Source organism: Gorilla gorilla, chromosome 5, assembly GCF_029281585.2.
Source record: "Gorilla gorilla gorilla isolate KB3781 chromosome 5, NHGRI_mGorGor1-v2.1_pri, whole genome shotgun sequence".
In the NCBI taxonomy this organism is placed as follows: Eukaryota; Metazoa; Chordata; class Mammalia; order Primates; family Hominidae; genus Gorilla; species Gorilla gorilla.
This window is the reverse complement of record NC_073229.2, coordinates 195,232,404-195,260,293: the sequence shown is the minus strand read 5'-3', so window position 1 is coordinate 195,260,293 and position 27,890 is coordinate 195,232,404. Positions and strand designations below refer to the sequence as shown.

General features: G+C 55.9%; 1 long non-coding RNA gene across 1 annotated transcript; it reads right to left on the bottom strand.

The window, feature by feature from the left end:
• Positions 1-546: 546 nt before the first annotated feature.
• On the bottom strand, positions 547-26,271 carry LOC129534176 (uncharacterized). The gene is made up of 6 exons (XR_008680647.2): positions 25,871-26,271; positions 25,545-25,777; positions 10,628-10,685; positions 10,302-10,534; positions 1,412-1,469; positions 547-1,318 (listed from the first exon to the last, which is right to left on the bottom strand). It is a non-coding gene; the product is annotated as an uncharacterized lncRNA (long non-coding RNA).
• Between the last annotated feature and the right edge of the window lie 1,619 nt (positions 26,272-27,890).

The following is a 27,890-nucleotide window of genomic DNA, read 5'->3' as shown; positions in this document are numbered from 1 at the left end:
CTAAAACAACCCTAACCCTGGGCCCTGACCCTGAGCTTAAAACCCTAACCCTGGGACCTGGCCCTGAGCCTAAAGCCCTAACCCTGGGCCCTGGCCCTGACCCTAAGACAAACCTTACCCTGGGCCCCGGCCCTGACCCTAAAACAACCCTAACCCTGGGCCCCGGCCCTGACCCTAAAACAACCCTAACCCTGGGCTCCGGCCCTGACCCTAAAACAACCCTAACCCTGAGCCCCGGCCCTGACCCTAAAACAACCCTAAACCTGGGCCCCGGCCCTGACCCTAAAACAAGCCTAACCCTGGGCCCTGGCCCTGACCCTGAAACAACCCTAACCCTGGGCCCTGGCCCAAATTGTAATGAGGTCTGTTGGGCAAAATTCCATATAAGCATAGTATAAATTAATAAAGCAAATCGTGATAAATTAGTACGATTGACTTTCTGGAGTTTCTGACAATAAAAGTAAGGAAAATGCAGAACACAAAGACAGAGAGTAAAAGGAGAAATTAGGAAAGCATTCTACATGTTTAATAGGAAGACAATGGCCGTGTTCGTGCAGCGGCAGTATGTCGTGTCATGACATACTTTGGAGAGAAGTTAACAGATGAGGAAGTTGATAAAAATCGTCAGAAGAGCAAAATACTGGTAGCGACACTCAAGTAAACCACGAAATTTCCATAACTTATGTCAGCAAAGTGGGAATATTGTACAGTGTGTGCTGAAGTTCCTATACAACATTGTTTATCTGCCGTTTGTTTGTTTGTAAGGAATGTATATACTAACAGTTCTTCTTGCTGTCAAAAAATATGTGTGAATAAGTCATTCTAACTTATTCTTCTGTTTTTCTTTTATCTTCCTGCCATCATCCCACAGCCTTACTTTAGAAATTTTTTCTTTAGAAAATTGAACAAGTGCTCCTTGTGGTGGCACATACCTCGAGGATGGGAGGCAGGGGTGGAAGGGTCACTTGAGGCCATTAGTTTCACACCAGCCTGGCCAACAAAGTGAGACCCCATGTCTGCAAAACAATTTAAAAATTAGCCAAGTATCGTCATGTATACCTACAGTCCCAGCTACCTCAACTTACGGAGAAAGTTCAGGGCCTGGAGAGAAGGCTGGGAGGCAGGAGCTGGGTCTGAAGAGGCCATTGGAACGATGGAGCTGTGCCTGTGGAGGCTGTTGTGAGGCAGTAGGCTCATCTGCGGAGACTGCCGTGAGGTAGGGTATGGGCCTAAATAGGCCATTGTGAGTCATGAGCTTGGTCTGTAGAGGCTGACTGGAGAGAGTTCTGGGCCTGGCCAGGCTGCCGGGAGGTAGGAGCTGGGCCAAAAGATTTAAGCACATTTACGTTGATTAGGCACTTCATTTCCATTATTACACTGGAATATATAATAAAATAATTATAGAACTCACCATAATGTAGAATCAGTGGGCGTGTTAAGCTTGTTTTCCTGAAACTGGATGGTCCCACCTGAGCGTGATGGGAGAAAGTGACAGATCAATAGGTATTAGATTCTCATAAGAACAGCGCAACCTAGATCCCTCACATGCACGGTTCACAACAGGGTGCGTTCTCCTATGAGAATCTAAGGCTGCTGCTCATCTGAGAAGGTGGAGCTCAGGCGGGAATGTGAGCAAAGGGGAGTGGCTGTAAATACAGATGAAGCTTCCCTCACTCCCTCACTCGACACCACTCACCTGCTGTGTGGCTCCTTACGGCTCCATGGCTCAGGGGTTGGGGACCCCAGCTCAAGTGCATCCAAAGCGACCCTTCCCACACCAGTCTTCATAGTAGTCAAGGGCAGCAACCACTTAGCTCCCAAGGCATGTGCCTCAGCTGGCATTTCATCACAATCAACAGTAAGTGGTAGCTTGAGTCATTGTGATGTCACTTCCTGGAAATCACCCTAAACCTGGGCCCTGACCCTAAAACCCTAACCCTGGGCTCTGACCCTAAAACCCTAACCCTGGGCCCTGACACTAATACCCTAACACTGGGCCCTGGCCCTGAGCCTAAAACCCCAACCCTGGGTCCCGGCCCTGACCTTAAACAACCCTAAACATGGGCCCCGGCCCTGACCCTAAAACAAACCTAACCCTGGGCCCCGGCCCTGACCCTAAAACAACCCTAACCCTGCGCCCCAGACCTGACCCTGAAACAAGCCTAAACCTGGGCCCTGGCCCTTTCCCTAAAACAATCCTAACCCTGTGCCCTGGCCCTTTCCCTAAAACAACCCTAACCCTGGGCCTTGGCCCTGACCCAAAAACAAGCCTAACTCTGGGCCCTGGCCCTGACCCTAAAACAACACTACCCCTGGGCCCTGGCCCTGACCCTAAAACAACCCTAACCCTGGACCGTGGCCCTGACCCTAAAACAAGCCTAACCTTGGACCCTGGCCCTGACCCTAAAACAAGCCTAACCCAGGGCCCTGGCCCTGACCCTGAAACAAGCCTAACCCTGGGCCCTGGCCCTGACCCTAAAACATCCCTAACCCTGGGCCCTGTCCGTAACCATAAAACAAGCCTAACCCTGGGCCCTGGCCCTGACCCTAAAACAAGCCTAACCCTGGGCCCTGGCCCTGACCTAAAACAACCCTAACCCAGGGCCCTGGCCCTGACCTAAAACAACCCTAAACCTGGTCCCTGGCCCTGACCCTAAAACAACCCTAATGCTGGGCCCTGGCACTGACCTAAAACAACCCTGACACTGGGCCCTGGCCCTGAACCTAAAACAACCCTAACCCTGGGCCCTGGCACTAAAACAAGCCTAAACCTGGGACCAGGGCCTTACCCTAAAACAACCCTAACCCTGGGCCCTGGCCATGACCCTAAATCAACCCTAACCCTGGGCCCTGGCCTTGACCCTAAAACAACCCTAACCCTGGGCCATGGCCCTGACCCTAAAACAACCCTAAACCTGGGCCCTGGCCCTGACCCTAAAACAACCCTAACCCTGGGACCTGGCACTAAAACAAGCCTAACCGTGGGCCCAGGTACGAACCTTAAAACAACCCTAACCCTGGGCCCTGGCACTAAAACAAGCCTAAACCTGGGACCAGGGCCTTACCCTAAAACAACCCTAACCCTGGGCCCTGGCCCTGACCCTAAAACGGCCCTGACCCTAAAACAACCCTAACCCTGGGTCATGGCCCTGACCCTAAAACAACCCTAAACCAGGTCCCTGGCCCTGACCCTAAAACAACCCTAATGCTGGGCCCTGGCACTGACCTAAAACAACCCTGACCCTGGGGCCTGGCCCTGAACCTAAAACAACCCTAACCCTGGGCCCTGGCACTAAAACAAGCCTAAACCTGGGACCAGGGCCTTACCCTAAAATAACCCTAACCCAGGGCCCTGGTCATGACCCTAAATCAACCCTAACCCTGGGCCCTGGCCCTGACCCTAAAACAACCCTAACCCTGGGCCATGGGCCTGACCCTAAAACAACCCTTAACCTGGGCCCTGGCCCTGACCCTAAAACAACCCTAACCCTGGGCCCTGGCACTAAATCAAGCCTAAACCTGGGCCCAGGTCCTGACCCTAAAACAAACCTAACCCTGGGCCCTGGCCCTCACCCTAAAACAGCCCTAACACTGGGCCCTGGCCCTGACCCTAAAACAACCAAAACCATGGGCCCTGGCCTTGACCCTAAAACAACCCTATCCCTAGGCGCTGGCCCTGACACTAAAACAAGCCTAACCCTGGGCCCTGGCCCTGACCCTAAAAGAAGCCTAACCCTGGGCCATGGCCCTGACCCTAAAACAAGCCTAACCCTGGGCCCTGGCCCTGACCCGAAAACAACCCTAACCCTGGGCCCTGGCCCTGACCCTAAAACAAGCCTAACCCTGGGCCCTGGCCCTGACCCTAAAAAAAGCCTAACCCAGGGCCGTGGCCGTGACCCTAAAACAAGCCTAACCCTGGGCCCTGGCCCTGACCCTAAAGCAACCTTAACGCTGGGCCCTGGCCCTGACCCTAAAACAACCCTAAACCTGGTCCCTGGCCCTGACCCTAAAACAACCCTAATGCTGGGCCCTGGCACTGACCTAAAACAACCCTGACCCTGGGCCCTGGCCCTGAACCTAAAACAACCCTAACCCTGGGCCCTGGCACGAAAACAAGCCTAAACCTGGGACCAGGGCCTTACCCTAAAACAACCCTAACCCTGGGCCCTGGCCATGACCCTAAATCAACCCTAACCCTGGGCCCTGGCCCTGACCCCAAAAAAACCCTAACCCTGGGCCCTGGCCCTGACCCTAAAACAAACCTAAACCTGGGCCCTGGCCCTGACCATAAAACAACCCTAACCCTGGGCCCTGGCACTAAAACAAGCCTAACCGTGGGCCCAGGTCCTAACCTTAAAACAACCCTAACCCTGGGCCCTGGCACTAAAACAAGCCTAAACCTGGGACCAGGGCCTTACCCTAAAACAACCCTAACCCTGGGCCCTGGCGCTGACCCTAAAACAACCCTAACCCTGGGCCATGGCCCTGACCCTAAAACAACCCTAAACCAGGTCCCTGGCCCTGACCCTAAAACAACCCTAATGCTGGGCCCTGGCACTGACCTAAAACAACCCTGACCCTGGGCCCTGGCCCTGAACCTAAAACAACCCTAACCGTGGGCCCTGGCACTAAAACAAGCCTAAACCTGGGACCAGGGCCTTACCCTAAAACAACCCTAAACCTGGGCCCTGGCCATGACCCTAAATCAACCCTAACCCTGGGCCCTGGCCCTGACCCTAAAACAACCCTAACCCTGGGCCATGGGCCTGACCCTAAAACAAACCTAAACCTGGGCCCTGGCCCTGACCCTAAAACAACCCTAACCCTGGGCCCTGGCACTAAAACAAGCCTAACCGTGGGCCCAGGTCCTAACCTTAAAACAACCCTAACCCTGGGCACTGGCCCTGAACTTAAAACAACCCTAAACCTGGGCCCTGGACCTGACCCTAAAACAAGCCTAACCCTGGGCCCTGGCCCTGACCCTAAAACAAGCCTAACCCTGGTCCCTGGCCCTGACCCTAAAACAACCCTAACCATGGGCCCAGGCCCTGACCCTAAAACAACCCTAAACCTGGGCCGTGGCCCTGACCCTAAAACAAGCCTAACCCTGGGCCCTGGCCCTGACCATAAAACAAGCCTAACCCTGGGCCCTGGCCCTGACCCCAAAAAAACCCTAACCCTGGGCCCTGGCCCTGACCCTAAAACAACCCTAACCCTGGACCGTGGCCCTGACCCTAAAACAAGCCTAAACTTGGACCCTGGCCCTGACCCTAAAACAAGCCTAACCCAGGGCCCTGGCCCTGACCCAGAAACAAGCCTAACCCTGGGCCCTGTCCGTAACAATAAAACAAGCCTAACCCTGGGCCCTGGCCCTGAACCTAAAACAAGCCTAACCCTGGGCCCTGGCCCTGACCATAAAACAAGTCTAACCCTGGGTCCTGGCCCTGACCCTAAAACAACCCTAACCCTGGGCCCTGGCCCTGACCCTAAAACAATCCTAACCCTGGGACCTGGCCCTGACCTAAAAAAACCCTAACCCTGGGCCCTGGCCCTGACCCTAAAACAACCCTAACCCTGGGACCTGGCCCTGACCTAAAAAAACCCTAACCCTGGGCCCTGGCCCTGACCTAAAACAACCCTAACCCTGGGCCCTGGCCCTGACCCTAAAACAACCCTAACCCTGGGCCCTGGCACTAAAACAAGCCTAAACCTGGGACCAGGGCCTTACCCTAAAACAACCCTAACCCTGGGCCCTGGCCATGACCCTAAATCAACCCTAACCCTGGGCCCTGGCCCTGACCCTAAAACAACCCTAACCCTGGGCCATGGCCCTGACCCTAAAACAACCCTAAACCTGGGCCCTGGCCCTGACCCTAAAACAACCCTAACCCTGGGCCCTGACCCTAAAACAACCCTAACCCTGGGCACTGACTGTAAAACAACCCTAACCCTGGGACCTGGCCATGACCCTAAAACAACCCTAACCCTGGGCCCTGACCCTGAGCTTAAAACCCTAACCCTGGGACCTGGCCCTGAGCCTAAAGCCCTAACCCTGGGCCCTGGCCCTGAGCCTAAAACCCTAACACTGGGCCCTGGCCCTGAGCCTAAAACCCTAACACTGGGCCCTGGCCCTGACCCTAAAACCCTAACCCTGGGCCCTGTCCCTGATCATAAAACCCTAACCGTGGGCCCTGACCCTAAAACAACCCTAACCCTGGGCCCTGACCCTAAAACAAACCTAACCCTGGGCCCTGACCGTAAAACCCTAATCCTGGGCCCTGGGCCCTGATCCTAAAACCCCAACACTTGGCCCTGGGCCCTGACCCTAAAACCCTAACCCTGGGCCCTGGGCCCTGACCCTAAAACCCTAACCCTGGGCCCTGGGCCCCGAGCCTAAAACCCTAACCCTGGGCCCTGGGCCCTGACCCTAAAACCCTAACCCTGGACCCTGGGCCCTGACCCTAAAACCCTAACCCTGGACCCTGGGCCCTGACACTAAAACCCTAATCCTGGCTAATGGGCCCTGACCCTAAAACCCTATCCCTGGGCCCTGGCCCTGATCATAAAACCCTAACCGTGGGACCTGACACTAAAACAACCCTAACCCTGGGCCCTGACCCTAAAACAAACGTAACCCTGGGCCCCGACCCTAAAACCCTAACCCTGGGCCCTGGCCCTGACACTAAAACAACCCTAACCCTGGGGCCTGGCCCTGACCCTAAAACAACCCTTAACCTGGGCCCTGGCCCTGACCCTAAAACAACCCTAACCCTGGGCCCTGGCACTAAATCAAGCCTAAACCTGGGCCCAGGTCCTGACCCTAAAACAAACCTAACCCTGGGCCCTGGCCCTCACCCTAAAACAGCCCTAACACTGGGCCCTGGCCCTGACCCTAAAACAACCAAAACCATGGGCCCTGGCCTTGACCCTAAAACAACCCTATCCCTCGGCGCTGGCCCTGACACTAAAACAAGCCTAACCCTGGGCCCTGGCCCTGACCCTAAAAGAAGCCTAACCCTGGGCCATGGCCCTGACCCTAAAACAAGCCTAACCCTGGGCCCTGGCCCTGACCCGAAAACAACCCTAACCCTGGGCCCTGGCCCTGACCCTAAAACAAGCCTAACCCTGGGCCCTGGCCCTGACCCTAAAAAAAGCCTAACCCAGGGCCGTGGCCGTGACCCTAAAACAAGCCTAACCCTGGGCCCTGGCCCTGACCCTAAAGCAACCTTAACGCTGGGCCCTGGCCCTGACCCTAAAACAACCCTAAACCTGGTCCCTGGCCCTGACCCTAAAACAACCCTAATGCTGGGCCCTGGCACTGACCTAAAACAACCCTGACCCTGGGCCCTGGCCCTGAACCTAAAACAACCCTAAACCTGGGCCCTTGCACTAAAACAAGCCTAAACCTGGGACCAGGGCCTTACCCTAAAACAACCCTAACCCTGGGCCCTGGCCATGACCCTAAATCAACCCTAACCCTGGGCCCTGGCCCTGACCCTAAAACAACCCTAACCCTGGGCCATGGCCCTGACCCTAAAACAAACCTAAACCTGGGCCCTGGCCCTGACCATAAAACAACCCTAACCCTGGGCCCTGGCACTAAAACAAGCCTAACCGTGGGCCCAGGTCCTAACCTTAAAACAACCCTAACCCTGGGCCCTGGCACTAAAACAAGCCTAAACCTGGGACCAGGGCCTTACCCTAAAACAACCCTAACCCTGGGCCCTGGCGCTGACCCTAAAACAACCCTAACCCTGGGCCATGGCCCTGACCCTAAAACAACCCTAAACCAGGTCCCTGGCCCTGACCCTAAAACAACCCTAATGCTGGGCCCTGGCACTGACCTAAAACAACCCTGACCCTGGGCCCTGGCCCTGAACCTAAAACACCCCTAACCCTGGGCCCTGGCACTAAAACAAGCCTAAACCTGGGACCAGGGCCTTACCCTAAAACAACCCTAACCCTGGGCCCTGGCCATGACCCTAAATCAACTCTAACCCTGGGCCCTGGCCCTGACCCTAAAACAACCCTAACCCTGGGCCATGGGCCTGACCCTAAAACAAACCTAAACCTGGGCCCTGGCCCTGACCCTAAAACAACCCTAACCCTGGGCCCTGGCACTAAAACAAGCCTAACCGTGGGCCCAGGTCCTAACCTTAAAACAACCCTAACCCTGGGCACTGGCCCTGAACTTAAAACAACCCTAAACCTGGGCCCTGGACCTGACCCTAAAACAAGCCTAACCCTGGGCCCTGGCCCTGACCCTAAAACAAGCCTAACCCTGGTCCCTGGCCCTGACCCTAAAACAACCCTAACCATGGGCCCAGGCCCTGACCCTAAAACAACCCTAAACCTGGGCCGTGGCCCTGACCCTAAAACAAGCCTAACCCTGGGCCCTGGCCCTGACCATAAAACAAGCCTAACCCTGGGCCCTGGCCCTGACCCCAAAAAAACCCTAACCCTGGGCCCTGGCCCTGACCCTAAAACAACCCTAACCCTGGACCGTGGCCCTGACCCTAAAACAAGGCTAAACTTGGACCCTGGCCCTGACCCTAAAACAAGCCTAACCCAGGGCCCTGGCCCTGACCCTGAAACAAGCCTAACCCTGGGCCCTGGCCCTGACCCGAAAACAACCCTAACCCTGGGCCCTGTCCGTAACAATAAAACAAGCCTAACCCTGGGCCCTGGCCCTGAACCTAAAACAAGCCTAACCCTGGGCCCTGGCCCTGACCATAAAACAAGTCTAACCCTGGGTCCTGGCCCTGACCCTAAAACAACCCTAACCCTGGGCCCTGGCCCTGACCCTAAAACAATCCTAACCCTGGGACCTGGCCCTGACCTAAAAAAACCCTAACCCTGGGCCCTGGCCCTGACCTAAAACAACCCTAACCCTGGGCCCTGGCCCTGACCCTAAAACAACCCTAACCCTGGGCCCTGGCACTAAAACAAGCCTAAACCTGGGACCAGGGCCTTACCCTAAAACAACCCTAACCCTGGGCCCTGGCCATGACCCTAAATCAACCCTAACCCTGGGCCCTGGCCCTGACCCTAAAACAACCCTAACCCTGGGCCATGGCCCTGACCCTAAAACAACCCTAAACCTGGGCCCTGGCCCTGACCCTAAAACAACCCTAACCCTGGGCCCTGACCCTAAAACAACCCTAACCCTGGGCACTGACTGTAAAACAACCCTAACCCTGGGACCTGGCCATGACCCTAAAACAACCCTAACCCTGGGCCCTGACCCTGAGCTTAAAACCCTAACCCTGGGACCTGGCCCTGAGCCTAAAGCCCTAACCCTGGGCCCTGGCCCTGACCCTAAGACAAACCTTACCCTGGGCCCCGGCCCTGACCCTAAAACAACCCTAACCCTGGGCCCCGGCCCTGACCCTAAAACAACCCTAACCCTGGGCTCCGGCCCTGACCCTAAAACAACCCTAACCCTGAGCCCCGGCCCTGACCCTAAAACAACCCTAAACCTGGGCCCCGGCCCTGACCCTAAAACAAGCCTAACCCTGGGCCCTGGCCCTGACCCTGAAACAACCCTAACCCTGGGCCCTGGCCCAAATTGTAATGAGGTCTGTTGGGCAAAATTCCATATAAGCATAGTATAAATTAATAAAGCAAATCGTGATAAATTAGTACGATTGACTTTCTGGAGTTTCTGACAATAAAAGTAAGGAAAATGCAGAACACAAAGACAGAGAGTAAAAGGAGAAATTAGGAAAGCATTCTACATGTTTAATAGGAAGACAATGGCCGTGTTCGTGCAGCGGCAGTATGTCGTGTCATGACATACTTTGGAGAGAAGTTAACAGATGAGGAAGTTGATAAAAATCGTCAGAAGAGCAAAATACTGGTAGCGACACTCAAGTAAACCACGAAATTTCCATAACTTATGTCAGCAAAGTGGGAATATTGTACAGTGTGTGCTGAAGTTCCTATACAACATTGTTTATCTGCCGTTTGTTTGTTTGTAAGGAATGTATATACTAACAGTTCTTCTTGCTGTCAAAAAATATGTGTGAATAAGTCATTCTAACTTATTCTTCTGTTTTTCTTTTATCTTCCTGCCATCATCCCACAGCCTTACTTTAGAAATTTTTTCTTTAGAAAATTGAACAAGTGCTCCTTGTGGTGGCACATACCTCGAGGATGGGAGGCAGGGGTGGAAGGGTCACTTGAGGCCATTAGTTTGACAGCAGCCTGGCCAACAAAGTGAGACCCCATGTCTGCAAAACAATGTAAAAATTAGCCAAGTATCGTCATGTATACCTACAGTCCCAGCTACCTCAACTTACGGAGAAAGTTCAGGGCCTGGAGAGAAGGCTGGGAGGCAGGAGCTGGGTCTAAAGAGGCCATTGGAACGATGGAGCTGTGCCTGTGGAGGCTGTTGTGAGGCAGTAGGCTCATCTGCGGAGACTGCCGTGAGGTAGGGTATGGGCCTAAATAGGCCATTGTGAGTCATGAGCTTGGTCTGTAGAGGCTGACTGGAGAGAGTTCTGGGCCTGGCCAGGCTGCCGGGAGGTAGGAGCTGGGCCAAAAGATTTAAGCACATTTACGTTGATTAGGCACTTCATTTCCATTATTACACTGGAATATATAATAAAATAATTATAGAACTCACCATAATGTAGAATCAGTGGGCGTGTTAAGCTTGTTTTCCTGAAACTGGATGGTCCCACCTGAGCGTGATGGGAGAAAGTGACAGATCAATAGGTATTAGATTCTCATAAGAACAGCGCAACCTAGATCCCTCACATGCACGGTTCACAACAGGGTGCGTTCTCCTATGAGAATCTAATGCTGCTGCTCATCTGAGAAGGTGGAGCTCAGGCGGGAATGTGAGCAAAGGGGAGTGGCTGTAAATACAGACGAAGCTTCCCTCACTCCCTCACTCGACACCACTCACCTGCTGTGTGGCTCCTTACGGCTCCATGGCTCAGGGGTTGGGGACCCCAGCTCAAGTGCATCCAAAGCGACCCTTCCCACACCAGTCTTCATAGTAGTCAAGGGCAGCAACCACTTAGCTCCCAAGGCATGTGCCTCAGCTGGCATTTTGTCACAATCAACAGTAAGTGGTAGCTTGAGTCATTGTGATGTCACTTCCTGGAAATCACCCTAAACCTGGGCCCTGACCCTAAAACCCTAACCCTGGGCTCTGACCCTAAAACCCTAACCCTGGGCCCTGACACTAATACCCTAACACTGGGCCCTGGCCCTGAGCCTAAAACCCCAACCCAGGGTCCCGGCCCTGACCTTAAACAACCCTAAACATGGGCCCCGGCCCTGACCCTAAAACAAACCTAACACTGGGTCCCGGCCCTGACCCTAAAACAACCCTAACCCTGGGCCCCAGACCTGACCCTGAAACAAGCCTAAACCTGGGCCCTGGCTCTGAACCTAAAACAATCCTAACCTTGGGCCCTGGCCCTTTCCCTAAAACAACCCTAACCCTGGGCCTTGGCCCTGACCCAAAAACAAGCCTAACTCTGGGCCCTGGCCCTGACCCTAAAACAACCCTAACCCTGGGCCTTGGCCCTGACCCTAAAACAAGCCTAACTCTGGGCCCTGGCCCTGACCCTAAAACAACACTAACCCTGGGCCATGGCCCTGACCCTAAAACAACCCTAACCCTGGGCCCTGGGCCTGACCCGAAAACAATCCTAACCCTGGGCCCTGGCCCTGACCCTAAAACAACCCTAACCCTGGGCCCTGGGCCTGACCCGAAAACAATCCTAACCCTGGGCCCTGGCCCTGATCTTAAAACAACCGTAACCCTGGGCCGTGGCCATGACCCTAAAACAAGCCTAACCCTGGGCCCTGGCCCTGACCCTAAAACAAGCCTAACCCTGGGCCCTGGCCCTGACCCTAAAACAACCCTAACCATGGGCCCTGGCTCTGACCCTAAAACAACCCTAACCCTGGGCCGTGGCCCTGACCCTAAAACAAGCCTAAACCTGGGCCCTGGCCCTGACCATAAAACAAGCCTTACCCTGGGCCCTGGCCCTGACCCGAAAACAACCCTAACCCTGGGCCCTGGCCCTGACCCTAAAACAACCCTAACCATAGACAGTGGCCCTGACCCTAAAACAAGCCTAACCCTGGGCCCTGGCCCTGACCCTAAAACAACCCTAACACTGGGCCCTGTCCATGACCATAAAACAAGCCTAACCCTGGGCCCTGGCCCTGACCCTAAAACAAGCCTAACCCTGGGCCCTGGCCCTGAACCTAAAACAAGTCTAACCCTGGGCCCTGGCCCTCACCCTAAAACAACCCTAACCCTGAGCCCTGGCCCTGACCCTAAAACAACCCTAAACCTGAGACCGGGCCCTGACCTAAAACAACCCTAACCCTGGGCTCTGGCCCTGACCCTAAAACAACACTAACCCTGGGCCCTGGCACTAAAACAAGCCTAAACCTGGGCCCAGGTCCTGACCCTAAAGCAACCCTAACCCTGGGCCCTGGCCCAGACCCAAAAACAGCCCTAACACTGGGCCCTGGCCCAGAACCTAAAACAACCCTAACCCCGGGCCCTGGCACTGACCCTAGAAAATGCCTAACCCTGGGCCCTGGCCCTGACCCTAAAACAACCCTAACCCTGGGCCCTGGCCCTGACCCTAAAACAAGCCTAACCATGGGCCCTGGCCCTGACCCTAAAACAACCCTAACCCCGGGCCCTGTCCCTGACCCTAAAACAAGCCTAACCCTGGGCCCTGGCCCTGACCCTAAAACAAGCCTAACCCAAGGCCCTGGCCCTGACCCTGAAACAAGCCTAACCCTGGGCCCTGGCGCTGACCCTAAAGCAAGCTTAACGCTGGGCCCTGGCCCTGACCCTAAAACAACCCTAAACCTGGTCCCTGGCCCTGACCCTAAAACAACCCTAATGCTGGGCCCTGGCACTGACCTAAAACAACCCTGACACTGGGCCCTGGCCCTGAACCTAAAACAACCCTAACCCTGGGCCCTGGCACTAAAACAAGCCTAAACCTGGGACCAGGGCCTTACCCTAAAACAACCCTAACCCTGGGCCCTGGCCATGACCCTAAATCAACCCTAACCCTGGGCCCTGGCCCTGACCCTAAAACAACCCTAACCCTGGGCCATGGGCCTGACCCTAAAACAACCCTAAACCTGGGCCCTGGCCCTGACCCTAAAACAACCCTAACCCTGGGCCCTGGCACTAAAACAAGCCTAACCGTGGGCCCAGGTCCTAACCTTAAAACAACCCTAACCCTGGGCCCTGGCCCTCACCCTAAAACAGCCCTAACAATGGGCCCTGGCCCTGACCCTAAAACAACCAAAACCATGGGCCCTGGCCTTGACCCTAAAACAACCCTATCCCTCGGCGCTGGCCATGACACTAAAACAAGCCTAACCCTGGGCCCTGGCCCTGACCCTAAAACAAGCCTAACCCTGGGCCCTGGCCCTGACCCTAAAACAAGCCTAACCCTGGGCCCTGGCCCTGACCCGAAAACAACCCTAACCCTGGGCCCTGGCCCTGACCCTAAAACAAGCCTAACCCTGGGCCCTGGCCCTGACCCTAAAACAAGCCTAACCCAGGGCCCTGGCCGTGACCCTAAAACAAGCCTAACCCTGGGCCCTGGCCCTGACCCTAAAGCAACCTTAACGCTGGGCCCTGGCCCTGACCCTAAAACAACCCTAAACCTGGTCCCTGGCCCTGACCCTAAAACAACCCTAATGCTGGGCCCTGGCACTGACCTAAAACAACCCTGACCCTGGGCCCTGGCCCTGAACTTAAAACAACCCTAACCCTGGGCCCTGGCACTAAAACAAGCCTAAACCTGGGACCAGGGCCTTACCCTAAAACAACCCTAACCCTGGGCCCTGGCCATGACCCTAAATCAACCCTAACCCTGGGCCCTGGCCCTGACCGTAAAACAACCCTAACCCTGGGCCCTGGCACTAAAACAAGCCTAACAGTGGGCCCAGGTCCTAACCTTAAAACAACCCTAACCCTGGGCCCTGGCCCTGACCCTAAAACAAGCCTAACCGTGGGCCCTGGCCCTGACCCTAAAACAACCCTAACCCTGGGCCCTGGCCCTGAACCTAAAACAACCCTAAACCTGGGCCCTGGACCTGACCCTAAAACAAGCCTAACCCTGGGCCCTGGCCCTGACCCTAAAACAAGCCTAACACTGGTCCCTGGCCCTGACCCTAAAACAACCCTAACCATGGGCCCAGGCCCTGACCCTAAAACAACCCTAAACTTGGGCCCCGGCCCTGACCCTAAAACAAGCCTAACCCTGGGCCCTGGCCCTGACCCTAAAACAAGCCTAACCCTGGGCCCTGGCCCTGACCCCAAAAAAACCCTAACCCTGGGCCCTGGCCCTGACCCTAAAACAACCCTAACCCTGGACCGTGGCCCTGACCCTAAAACAAGCCTAACCTTGGACCCTGGCCCTGACCCTAAAACAAGCCTAACCCAGGGCCCTGGCCCTGACCCTGAAACAAGCCTAACCCTGGGCCCTGGCCCTGACCCTGAAACAACCCTAACCCTGGTCCCTGTCCGTAACAATAAAACAAGCCTAACCCTGGGCCCTGGCCCTGACCTAAAACAACCCTGACCCTGGGCCCTGGCCCTGAACCTAAAACAACCCTAACCCTGGGCCCTGGCACTAAAACAAGCCTAAACCTGGGACCAGGGCCTTTCCTAAAACAACCCTAACCCTGGGCCCTGGTCATGACCCTAAATCAACCCTAAACCTGGGCCCTGGCCCTGACCCTAAAACAACCCTAACCCTGGGCCACGGGCCTGACCCTAAAACAACCCTAAACCTGGGCCCTGGCCCTGACCCTAAAAAAACCCTAACCCTGGGCCCTGGCACTAAAACAAGCCTAACCGTGGGCCCAGGTCCTAACCTTAAAACAACCCTAACCCTGGGCCCTGGCCCTGACCCTAAAACAAGCCTAACCTTGGGCCCTGGCCCTGACCCTAAAACAACCCTAACACTGGGCCCTGGCCCTGAACCTAAAACAACCCTAAACCTGGGCCCTGGACCTGACCCTAAAACAAGCCTAACCCTGGGCCCTGGCCCTGACCCTAAAACAAGCCTAACACTGGTCCCTGGCCCTGACCCTAAAACAACCCTAAACTTTGGCCGTGGCCCTGACCCTAAAACAAGCCTAACCCTGGGACCTGGCCCAGACCATAAAACAAGCCTAACCCTGGGCCTTGGCCCTGACCCCAAAAAAACCCTAACCCTGGGCCCTGGCCCTGACCCTAAAACAACCCTAACCATGGACCGTGGCCCTGACCCTAAAACAAGCCTAACCTTGGACCCTGGCCCTGACCCTAAAACAAGCCTAACCCAGGGCCCTGGCCCTGACCCTGAAACAAGCCTAACCCTGGGCCCTGGCCCTGACCCTGAAACAACCCTAACCCTTGGCCCTGTCCGTAACAATAAAACAAGCCTAACCCTGGGCCCTGGCCCTGACCTAAAACAACCCTAACCCTGGGCCCTGGCCCTGACCTAAAACAACCCTAACCCTGGGCCCTGGCCCTGACCCTAAAACAACCCTAACCCTGGGCCCTGGCCCTGATCCTAAAACAAGCCTAACCATGGGCCCTGGCCATGACCCTAAAACAACCCTAACCCTGGGCCCTGGCCCTGACCCTCAAACAAGCCTAGCCCTGGGCCCTGGCCCTGACCCTAAAACAATAAAAACCACGGGCCCTGGCCGTGACCCTAAAAGAACCCTATCCCTCGGCCCTGGCCCTGACCCTAAAACAAGCCTAACCCTGAGCCCTGGCCCTGACCCTAAACCAAGCCTAACCCTGGGCCCTGGCCCTGACCCTAAAACAAGCCTAACCCTGGGCCCTGGCCCTGACCCGAAAACAACCCTAACCCTGGGCCCTGTCCCTGACCCTAAAACAAGCCTAACCCTGGGCCCTGGCCCTGACCCTAAAGCAAGCCTAACCCAAGGCCCTGGCCCTGACCCTAAAACAAGCCTAACCCTGGGCCCTGGCGATGACACTAAAGCAAAGTTAACGCTGGGCCCTGGCCCTGACCCTAAAACAACCCTAAACCTGGTCCCTGGCCCTGACCCTAAAACAACCCTAATGCTGGGCCCTGGCACTGACCTAAAACAACCCTGACACTGGGCCCTGGCCCTGAACCTAAAACAACCCTAACCCTGGGCCCTGGCACTAAAACAAGCCTAAACCTGGGACCAGGGCCTTACCCTAAAACAACCCTAACCCTGGGCCCTGGCCATGACCCTAAATCAACCCTAACCCTGGGCCATGGCCCTGACCCTAAAACAACCCTAACCCTGGGCCATGGCCCTGACCCTAAAACAACCCTAAACCTGGGCCTTGGCCCTGAACCTAAAACAACCCTAACCCTGGGCCCTGGCACTAAAACAAGCCTAACCGTGGGCCCAGGTCCTAACCTTAAAACAACCCTAACCCTGGGCCCTGGCCCTCACCCTAAAACAGCCCTAACAATGGGCCCTGGCCCTGACCCTAAAACAACCAAAACCATGGGCCCTGGCCTTGACCCTAAAACAACCCTATCCCTCGGCGCTGGCCCTGACACTAAAACAAGCCTAACCCTGGGCCCTGGCCCTGACCCTAAAACAAGCCTAACCCTGGGCCCTGGCCCTGACCCTAAAACAAGCCTAACCCTGGGCCCTGGCCCTGACCCGAAAACAACCCTAACCCTGGGCCCTGGCCCTGACCCTAAAACAAGCCTAACCCTGGGCCCTGGCCCTGACCCTAAAACAAGCCTAACCCTGGGCCCTGGCACTAAAACAAGCCTAACCGTGGGCCCAGGTCCTAACCTTAAAACAACCCTAACCCTGGGCCCTGGCCCTGACCCTAAAACAAGCCTAACCGTGGGCCCTGGCCCTGACCCTAAAACAACCCTAACCCTGGGCCCTGGCCCTGAACCTAAAACAACCCTAAACCTGGGCCCTGGACCTGACCCTAAAACAAGCCTAACCCTGGGCCCTGGCCCTGACCCTAAAACAAGCCTAACCCTGGGCCCTGGCCCTGACCATAAAACAAGCCTAACCCTGGGCCCTGGCCCTGACCCAAAAAAACCCTAACCCTGGGCCCTGGCCCTGACCCTAAAACAACCCTAACCATGGACCGTGGCCCTGACCCTAAAACAAGCCTAACCTTGGACCCTGGCCCTGACCCTAAAACAAGCCTAACCCAGGGCCCTGGCCCTGACCCTGCAACAAGCCTAACCCTGGGCCCTGGACCTGACCCTGAAACAACCCTAACCCTGGGCCCTGTCCGTAACAATAAAACAAGCCTAACCCTGGGCCCTGGCCCTGACCTAAAACAACCCTAACCCTGGGCCCTGGCCCTGACCTAAAACAACCCTAACCCTGGGCCCTGGCCCTGACCCTAAAACAACCCTAACCCTGGGCCCTGGCCCTGATCCTAAAACAAGCCTAAACATGGGCCCTGGCCCTGACCCTAAAACAACCCTAACCCTGGGCCCTGGCCCTGACCCTCAAACAAGCCTAGCCCTGGGCCCTGGCCCTGACCCTAAAACAATAAAAACCACGGGCCCTGGCCGTGACCCTAAAAGAACCCTATCCCTCGGCCCTGGCCCTGACCCTAAAACAAGCCTAACCCTGAGCCCTGGCCCTGACCCTAAACCAAGCCTAACCCTGGGCCCTGGCCCTGACCCTAAAACAAGCCTAACCCTGGGCCCTGGCCCTGACCCGAAAACAACCCTAACCCTGGGCCCTGTCCCTGACCCTAAAACAAGCCTAACCCTGGGCCCTGGCCCTGACCCTAAAGCAAGCCTAACCCAAGGCCCTGGCCCTGACCCTAAAACAAGCCTAACCCTGGGCCCTGGCGATGACACTAAAGCAAAGTTAACGCTGGGCCCTGGCCCTGACCCTAAAACAACCCTAAACCTGGTCCCTGGCCCTGACCCTAAAACAACCCTAATGCTGGGCCCTGGCACTGACCTAAAACAACCCTGACCCTGGGCCCTGGCCCTGAACCTAAAACAACCCTAACCCTGGGCCCTGGCACTAAAACAAGCCTAAACCTGGGACCAGGGCCTTACCCTAAAACAACCCTAACCCTGGGCCCTGGCCATGACCCTAAATCAACCCTAACCCTGGGCCCTGGCCCTGACCCTAAAACAACCCTAACCCTGGGCCATGGCCCTGACCCTAAAACAACCCTAAACCTGGGCCCTGGCCCTGACCCTAAAACAACCCTAACCCTGGGCCCTGGCACTAAAACAAGCCTAACCGTGGGCCCAGGTCCTAACCTTAAAACAACCCTAACCCTGGGCCCTGGCCCTGAACCTAAAACAACCCTAACCCTGGGCCCTGTCCCTGATCATAAAACAAGCCTAACCCTGGGCCCAGGCCCTGACCCCAAAAAAACCCTAACCCTGGGCCCTGGCCCTGACCCTAAAACAACCCTAACCCTGGACCGTGGCCCTGACCCTAAAACAAGCCTAACCTTGGACCCTGGCCCTGACCCTAAAACAAGCCTAACCCAGGGCCCTGGCCCTGACCCTGAAACAAGCCTAACCCTGGGCCCTGGCCCTGACCCTAAAACAACCCTAACCCTGGGCCCTGTCCGTAACCATAAAACAAGCCTAACCCTGGGCCCTGGCCCTGACCCTAAAACAAGCCTAACCCTGGGCCCTGGCCCTGACCTAAAACAACCCTAACCCAGGGCCCTGGCCCTGACCTAAAACAACCCTAACCCTGGGCCATGGCCCTCACCCTAAAACAACATTAACCCTGGGCCCTGGCACTAAAACAAGCCTAAACCTGGGCCCAGGTCCTGACCCTAAAACAACCCTAACCCTGGGCCCTGGCCCTCACCCTAAAACAGCCCTAACACTGGGCCCTGGCCCAGACCCTAAAACAACCAAAACCATGGGCCCTGGCCTTGACCCTAAAACAACCCTATCCCTCGGCGCTGGCCCTGACACTAAAACAAGCCTAACCCTGGGACCTGGCCCTGACCCTAAAACAAGCCTAACCCTGGGCCCTGGCCCTGACCCTAAAACAAGCCTAACCCTGGGCCCTGGCCCTGACCCGAAAACAACCCTAACCCTGGGCCCTGGCCCTGACCCTAAAACAAGCCTAACCCTGGGCCCTGGCCCTGACCCTAAAACAAGCCTAACCCAGGGCCCTGGCCGTGAACCTAAAACAAGCCTAACCCTGGGCCCTGGCCCTGACCCTAAAGCAACCTTAAAGCTGGGCCCTGGCCCTGACCCTAAAACAACCCTAAACCTGGTCCCTGGCCCTGACCCTAAAACAACCCTAATGCTGGGCCCTGGCACTGACCTAAAACAACCCTGACCCTGGGCCCTGGCCCTGAACCTAAAACAACCCTAACCCTGGGCCCTGGCACTAAAACAAGCCTAAACCTGGGACCAGGGCCTTACCCTAAAACAACCCTAACCCTGGGCCCTGGCCATGACCCTAAATCAACCCTAACCCTGGGCCCTGGCCCTGACCCTAAAACAACCCTAACCCTGGGCCATGGCCCTGACCCTAAAACAACCCTAAACCTGGGCCCTGGCCCTGACCCTAAAACAACCCTAACCCTGGGACCTGGCACTAAAACAAGCGTAACCGTGGGCCCAGGTACGAACCTTAAAACAACCCTAAACCTGGGCCCTGGCACTAAAACAAGCCTAAACCTGGGACCAGGGCCTTACCCTAAAACAACCCTAAACCTGGGCCCTGGCCCTGACCCTAAAACGGCCCTGACCCTAAAACAACCCTAACCCTGGGCCATGGCCCTGACCCTAAAACAACCCTAAACCAGGTCCCTGGCCCTGACCCTAAAACAACCCTAATGCTGGGCCCTGGCACTGACCTAAAACAACCCTGACCCTGGGGCCTGGCCCTGAACCTAAAACAACCCTAACCCTGGGCCCTGGCACTAAAACAAGCCTAAACCTGGGACCAGGGCCTTACCCTAAAATAACCCTAACCCAGGGCCCTGGTCATGACCCTAAATCAACCCTAACCCTGGGCCCTGGCCCTGACCCTAAAACAACCCTAACCCTGGGCCATGGCCCTGACCCTAAAACAACCCTAAACCTGGGCCCTGGCCCTGACCCTAAAACAACCCTAACCCTGGGCCCTGGCACTAAAACAAGCCTAACCGTGGGCCCAGGTCCTAACCTTAAAACAACCCTAACCCTGGGCACTGGCCCTGAACTTAAAACAACCCTAAACCTGGGCCCTGGACCTGACCCTAAAACAAGCCTAACCCTGGGCCCTGGCCCTGACCCTAAAACAAGCCTAACCCTGGTCCCTGGCCCTGACCCTAAAACAACCCTAACCATGGGCCCAGGCCCTGACCCTAAAACAACCCTAAACCTGGGCCGTGGCCCTGACCCTAAAACAAGCCTAACCCTGGGCCCTGGCCCTGACCATAAAACAAGCCTAACCCTGGGCCCTGGCCCTGACCCCAAAAAAACCCTAACCCTGGGCCCTGGCCCTGACCCTAAAACAACCCTAACCCTGGACCGTGGCCCTGACCCTAAAACAAGCCTAAACTTGGACCCTGGCCCTGACCCTAAAACAAGCCTAACCCAGGGCCCTGGCCCTGACCCAGAAACAAGCCTAACCCTGGGCCCTGGACCTGACCCGAAAACAACCCTAACCCTGGGCCCTGTCCGTAACAATAAAACAAGCCTAACCCTGGGCCCTGGCCCTGAACCTAAAACAAGCCTAACCCTGGGCCCTGGCCCTGACCATAAAACAAGTCTAACCCTGGGTCCTGGCCCTGACCCTAAAACAACCCTAACCCTGGGCCCTGGCCCTGACCCTAAAACAATCCTAACCCTGGGACCTGGCCCTGACCTAAAAAAACCCTAACCCTGGGCCCTGGCCCTGACCTAAAACAACCCTAACCCTGGGCCCTGGCCCTGACCCTAAAACAACCCTAACCCTGGGCCCTGGCACTAAAACAAGCCTAAACCTGGGACCAGGGCCTTACCCTAAAACAACCCTAACCCTGGGCCCTGGCCATGACCCTAAATCAACCCTAACCCTGGGCCCTGGCCCTGACCCTAAAACAACCCTAACCCTGGGCCATGGCCCTGACCCTAAAACAACCCTAAACCTGGGCCCTGGCCCTGACCCTAAAACAACCCTAACCCTGGGCCCTGACCCTAAAACAACCCTAACCCTGGGCACTGACTGTAAAACAACCCTAACCGTGGGACCTGGCCATGACCCTAAAACAACCCTAACCCTGGGCCCTGACCCTGAGCTTAAAACCCTAACCCTGGGACCTGGCCCTGAGCCTAAAGCCCTAACCCTGGGCCCTGGCCCTGAGCCTAAAACCCTAACACTGGGCCCTGGCCCTGAGCCTAAAACCCTAACACTGGGCCCTGGCCCTGACCCTAAAACCCTAACCCTGGGCCCTGTCCCTGATCATAAAACCCTAACCGTGGGCCCTGACCCTAAAACAACCCTAACCCTGGGCCCTGACCCTAAAACAAACCTAACCCTGGGCCCTGACCGTAAAACCCTAATCCTGGGCCCTGGGCCCTGATCCTAAAACCCCAACACTTGGCCCTGGGCCCTGACCCTAAAACCCTAACCCTGGGCCCTGGGCCCTGACCCTAAAACCCTAACCCTGGGCCCTGGGCCCCGAGCCTAAAACCCTAACCCTGGGCCCTGGGCCCTGACCCTAAAACCCTAACCCTGGACCCTGGGCCCTGACCCTAAAACCCTAACCCTGGACCCTGGGCCCTGACACTAAAACCCTAATCCTGGCTAATGGGCCCTGACCCTAAAACCCTATCCCTGGGCCCTGGCCCTGATCATAAAACCCTAACCGTGGGACCTGACACTAAAACAACCCTAACCCTGGGCCCTGACCCTAAAACAAACGTAACCCTGGGCCCCGACCCTAAAACCCTAACCCTGGGCCCTGGCCCTGACACTAAAACAACCCTAACCCTGGGGCCTGGCCCTGACCCTAAAACAACCCTTAACCTGGGCCCTGGCCCTGACCCTAAAACAACCCTAACCCTGGGCCCTGGCACTAAATCAAGCCTAAACCTGGGCCCAGGTCCTGACCCTAAAACAAACCTAACCCTGGGCCCTGGCCCTCACCCTAAAACAGCCCTAACACTGGGCCCTGGCCCTGACCCTAAAACAACCAAAACCATGGGCCCTGGCCTTGACCCTAAAACAACCCTATCCCTCGGCGCTGGCCCTGACACTAAAACAAGCCTAACCCTGGGCCCTGGCCCTGACCCTAAAAGAAGCCTAACCCTGGGCCATGGCCCTGACCCTAAAACAAGCCTAACCCTGGGCCCTGGCCCTGACCCGAAAACAACCCTAACCCTGGGCCCTGGCCCTGACCCTAAAACAAGCCTAACCCTGGGCCCTGGCCCTGACCCTAAAAAAAGCCTAACCCAGGGCCGTGGCCGTGACCCTAAAACAAGCCTAACCCTGGGCCCTGGCCCTGACCCTAAAGCAACCTTAACGCTGGGCCCTGGCCCTGACCCTAAAACAACCGTAAACCTGGTCCCTGGCCCTGACCCTAAAACAACCCTAATGCTGGGCCCTGGCACTGACCTAAAACAACCCTGACCCTGGGCCCTGGCCCTGAACCTAAAACAACCCTAACCCTGGGCCCTGGCACTAAAACAAGCCTAAACCTGGGACCAGGGCCTTACCCTAAAACAACCCTAACCCTGGGCCCTGGCCATGACCCTAAATCAACCCTAACCCTGGGCCCTGGCCCTGACCCTAAAACAACCCTAACCCTGGGCCATGGCCCTGACCCTAAAACAACCCTAAACCTGGGCCCTGGCCCTGACCATAAAACAACCCTAACCCTGGGCCCTGGCACTAAAACAAGCCTAACCGTGGACCCAGGTCCTAACCTTAAAACAACCCTAACCCTGGGCCCTGGCACTAAAACAAGCCTAAACCTGGGACCAGGGCCTTACCCTAAAACAACCCTAACCCTGGGCCCTGGCGCTGACCCTAAAACAACCCTAACCCTGGGCCATGGCCCTGACCCTAAAACAACCCTAAACCAGGTCCCTGGCCCTGACCCTAAAACAACCCTAATGCTGGGCCCTGGCACTGACCTAAAACAACCCTGACCCTGGGCCCTGGCCCTGAACCTAAAACACCCCTAACCCTGGGCCCTGGCACTAAAACAAGCCTAAACCTGGGACCAGGGCCTTACCCTAAAACAACCCTAACCCTGGGCCCTGGCCATGACCCTAAATCAACCCTAACCCTGGGCCCTGGCCCTGACCCTAAAACAACCCTAACCCTGGGCCATGGGCCTGACCCTAAAACAAACCTAAACCTGGGCCCTGGCCCTTACCCTAAAACAACCCTAACCCTGGGCCCTGGCACTAAAACAAGCCTAACCGTGGGCCCAGGTCCTAACCTTAAAACAACCCTAACCCTGGGCACTGGCCCTGAACTTAAAACAACCCTAAACCTGGGCCCTGGACCTGACCCTAAAACAAGCCTAACCCTGGGCCCTGGCCCTGACCCTAAAACAAGCCTAACCCTGGTCCCTGGCCCTGACCCTAAAACAACCCTAACCATGGGCCCAGGCCCTGACCCTAAAACAACCCTAAACCTGGGCCGTGGCCCTGACCCTAAAACAAGCCTAACCCTGGGCCCTGGCCCTGACCATAAAACAAGCCTAACCCTGGGCCCTGGCCCTGACCCCAAAAAAACCCTAACCCTGGGCCCTGGCCCTGACCCTAAAACAACCCTAACCCTGGACCGTGGCCCTGACCCTAAAACAAGCCTAAACTTGGACCCTGGCCCTGACCCTAAAACAAGCCTAACCCAGGGCCCTGGCCCTGACCCTGAAACAAGCCTAACCCTGGGCCCTGGCCCTGACCCGAAAACAACCCTAACCCTGGGCCCTGTCCGTAACAATAAAACAAGCCTAACCCTGGGCCCTGGCCCTGAACCTAAAACAAGCCTAACCCTGGGCCCTGGCCCTGACCATAAAACAAGTCTAACCCTGGGTCCTGGCCCTGACCCTAAAACAACCCTAACCCTGGGCCCTGGCCCTGACCCTAAAACAATCCTAACCCTGGGACCTGGCCCTGACCTAAAAAAACCCTAACCCTGGGCCCTGGCCCTGACCTAAAACAACCCTAACCCTGGGCCCTGGCCCTGACCCTAAAACAACCCTAACCCTGGGCCCTGGCACTAAAACAAGCCTAAACCTGGGACCAGGGCCTTACCCTAAAACAACCCTAACCCTGGGCCCTGGCCATGACCCTAAATCAACCTTAACCCTGGGCCCTGGCCCTGACCCTAAAACAACCCTAACCCTGGGCCATGGCCCTGACCCTAAAACAACCCTAAACCTGGGCCCTGGCCCTGACCCTAAAACAACCCTAACCCTGGGCCCTGACCCTAAAACAACCCTAACCCTGGGCACTGACTGTAAAACAACCCTAACCCTGGGACCTGGCCATGACCCTAAAACAACCCTAACCCTGGGCCCTGACCCTGAGCTTAAAACCCTAACCCTGGGACCTGGCCCTGAGCCTAAAGCCCTAACCCTGGGCCCTGGCCCTGACCCTAAGACAAACCTTACCCTGGGCCCCGGCCCTGACCCTAAAACAACCCTAACCCTGGGCCCCGGCCCTGACCCTAAAACAACCCTAACCCTGGGCTCCGGCCCTGACCCTAAAACAACCCTAACCCTGAGCCCCGGCCCTGACCCTAAAACAACCCTAAACCTGGGCCCCGGCCCTGACCCTAAAACAAGCCTAACCCTGGGCCCTGGCCCTGACCCTGAAACAACCCTAACCCTGGGCCCTGGCCCAAATTGTAATGAGGTCTGTTGGGCAAAATTCCATATAAGCATAGTATAAATTAATAAAGCAAATCGTGATAAATTAGTACGATTGACTTTCTGGAGTTTCTGACAATAAAAGTAAGGAAAATGCAGAACACAAAGACAGAGAGTAAAAGGAGAAATTAGGAAAGCATTCTACATGTTTAATAGGAAGACAATGGCCGTGTTCGTGCAGCGGCAGTATGTCGTGTCATGACATACTTTGGAGAGAAGTTAACAGATGAGGAAGTTGATAAAAATCGTCAGAAGAGCAAAATACTGGTAGCGACACTCAAGTAAACCACGAAATTTCCATAACTTATGTCAGCAAAGTGGGAATATTGTACAGTGTGTGCTGAAGTTCCTATACAACATTGTTTATCTGCCGTTTGTTTGTTTGTAAGGAATGTATATACTAACAGTTCTTCTTGCTGTCAAAAAATATGTGTGAATAAGTCATTCTAACTTATTCTTCTGTTTTTCTTTTATCTTCCTGCCATCATCCCACAGCCTTACTTTAGAAATTTTTTCTTTAGAAAATTGAACAAGTGCTCCTTGTGGTGGCACATACCTCGAGGATGGGAGGCAGGGGTGGAAGGGTCACTTGAGGCCATTAGTTTGACAGCAGCCTGGCCAACAAAGTGAGACCCCATGTCTGCAAAACAATTTAAAAATTAGCCAAGTATCATCATGTATACCTACAGTCCCAGCTACCTCAACTTACGGAGAAAGTTCAGGGCCTGGAGAGAAGGCTGGGAGGCAGGAGCTGGGTCTAAAGAGGCCATTGGAACGACGGAGCTGTGCCTGTGGAGGCTGTTGTGAGGCAGTAGGCTCATCTGCGGAGACTGCCGTGAGGTAGGGTATGGGCCTAAATAGGCCATTGTGAGTCATGAGCTTGGTCTGTAGAGGCTGACTGGAGAGAGTTCTGGGCCTGGCCAGGCTGCCGGGAGGTAGGAGCTGGGCCAAAAGATTTAAGCACATTTACGTTGATTAGGCACTTCATTTCCATTATTACACTGGAATATATAATAAAATAATTATAGAACTCACCATAATGTAGAATCAGTGGGCGTGTTAAGCTTGTTTTCCTGAAACTGGATGGTCCCACCTGAGCGTGATGGGAGAAAGTGACAGATCAATAGGTATTAGATTCTCATAAGAACAGCGCAACCTAGATCCCTCACATGCACGGTTCACAACAGGGTGCGTTCTCCTATGAGAATCTAACGCTGCTGCTCATCTGAGAAGGTGGAGCTCAGGCGGGAATGTGAGCAAAGGGGAGTGGCTGTAAATACAGACGAAGCTTCCCTCACTCCCTCACTCGACACCACTCACCTGCTGTGTGGCTCCTTACGGCTCCATGGCTCAGGGGTTGGGGACCCCAGCTCAAGTGCATCCAAAGCGACCCTTCCCACACCAGTCTTCATAGTAGTCAAGGGCAGCAACCACTTAGCTCCCAAGGCATGTGCCTCAGCTGGCATTTTGTCACAATCAACAGTAAGTGGTAGCTTGAGTCATTGTGATGTCACTTCCTGGAAATCACCCTAAACCTGGGCCCTGACCCTAAAACCCTAACCCTGGGCTCTGACCCTAAAACCCTAACCCTGGGCCCTGACACTAATACCCTAACACTGGGCCCTGGCCCTGAGCCTAAAACCCCAACCCAGGGTCCCGGCCCTGACCTTAAACAACCCTAAACATGGGCCCCGGCCCTGACCCTAAAACAAACCTAACACTGGGTCCCGGCCCTGACCCTAAAACAACCCTAACCCTGGGCCCCAGACCTGACCCTGAAACAAGCCTAAACCTGGGCCCTGGCTCTGAACCTAAAACAATCCTAACCTTGGGCCCTGGCCCTTTCCCTAAAACAACCCTAACCCTGGGCCTTGGCCCTGACCCAAAAACAAGCCTAACTCTGGGCCCTGGCCCTGACCCTAAAACAACCCTAACCCTGGGCCTTGGCCCTGACCCTAAAACAAGCCTAACTCTGGGCCCTGGCCCTGACCCTAAAACAACACTAACCCTGGGCCATGGCCCTGACCCTAAAACAACCCTAACCGTGGGCCCTGGGCCTGACCCGAAAACAATCCTAACCCTGGGCCCTGGCCCTGACCCTAAAACAACCCTAACCCTGGGCCCTGGGCCTGACCCGAAAACAATCCTAACCCTGGGCCCTGGCCCTGATCTTAAAACAACCGTAACCCTGGGCCGTGGCCATGACCCTAAAACAAGCCTAACCCTGGGCCCTGGCCCTGACCCTAAAACAAGCCTAACCCTGGTCCCTGGCCCTGACCCTAAAACAACCCTAACCATGGGCCCTGGCTCTGACCCTAAAACAACCCTAACCCTGGGCCGTGGCCCTGACCCTAAAACAAGCCTAAACCTGGGCCCTGGCCCTGACCATAAAACAAGCCTAACCCTGGGCCCTGGCCCTGACCCTAAAACAACCCTAACACTGGGCCCTGTCCATGACCATAAAACAAGCCTAACCCTGGGCCCTGGCCCTGACCCTAAAACAATAAAAACCACGGGCCCTGGCCCTGACCCTAAAAGAACCCTATCCCTCGGCCCTGGCCCTGACCCTAAAACAAGCCTAACCCTGAGCCCTGGCCCTGACCCTAAACCAAGCCTAACCCTGGGCCCTGGCCCTGACCCTAAAACAAGCCTAACCCTGGGCCCTGGCCCTGACCCGAAAACAACCCTAACCCTGGGCCCTGTCCCTGACCCTAAAACAAGCCTAACCCTGGGCCCTGGCCCTGACCCTAAAGCAAGCCTAACCCAAGGCCCTGGCCCTGACCCTAAAACAAGCCTAACCCTGGGCCCTGGCGATGACACTAAAGCAAAGTTAACGCTGGGCCCTGGCCCTGACCCTAAAACAACCCTAAACCTGGTCCCTGGCCCTGACCCTAAAACAACCCTAATGCTGGGCCCTGGCACTGACCTAAAACAACCCTGACCCTGGGCCCTGGCCCTGAACCTAAAACAACCCTAACCCTGGGCCCTGGCACTAAAACAAGCCTAAACCTGGGACCAGGGCCTTACCCTAAAACAACCCTAACCCTGGGCCCTG